Source organism: Fistularia commersonii, unplaced genomic scaffold, assembly GCF_037954325.1.
Source record: "Fistularia commersonii isolate RoL2024-O1a breed Wild unplaced genomic scaffold, RoL_Fcom_v1.0 HiC_scaffold_39, whole genome shotgun sequence".
In the NCBI taxonomy this organism is placed as follows: Eukaryota; Metazoa; Chordata; class Actinopteri; order Syngnathiformes; family Fistulariidae; genus Fistularia; species Fistularia commersonii.
Genome location: NW_028233997.1, coordinates 1,096,787 through 1,097,500, shown reverse-complemented (window position 1 = coordinate 1,097,500; position 714 = coordinate 1,096,787).

Here is a 714-nt window from a genome sequence, read left to right as displayed (position 1 = left end):
TAAAGGAAATCAGCGATGTTTCCATGAAATCAGAAATAAAATACTTGAGCATTTTCCTATCCAAGGACCAAACGTTAAATCAATCCAGGAACATTGAATCTAAACTGAATCAAAGTAAAGCTTAATTCTAATATATGGCTCCAGAGAGATTTATCAATATTAGGCCGGATATATTTGACTAAAATGGATGTGTTTATCCAGATGTATATACCCAGCGTATTCCAATGCTGCTCCAAATCAACTCGTAAAATCTGTTAACCAAATCAATTTCAACTTTATCTGGAGGAACAGACCACACCATCTAAGAAAAATCACATATGGTGAAAGAAACAAGTGAAGGAGGGCTGAAAGTGATAGAGTCGGACTGCTTGAATGGGACATTGAAGGTGAACTGGTTGAAATCCTGGATCAAACCTCATCGTTCTTTCTGGTATTGTACTCCAAACTACTTATTCAACAAAGTCGGCGGCCTGAGTCTTCTGCTTATCTCTGACTTGGATATCAACAAGATTCCTGTCAAATGTTCAGAGTTCCATAAACAAATATTATTATACTGGAAAATGATATACGTACACAATTTCTCACCACACAGTATAATAGTTTGGAACAATCGATATGTACTGCATGGCAACAAACCTCTGTTTTACAAGGAATGCTTTGAGAAAGGTATATGGTCGATAATTGACTTGATGGATGACACTGGCAGTCCTCTGG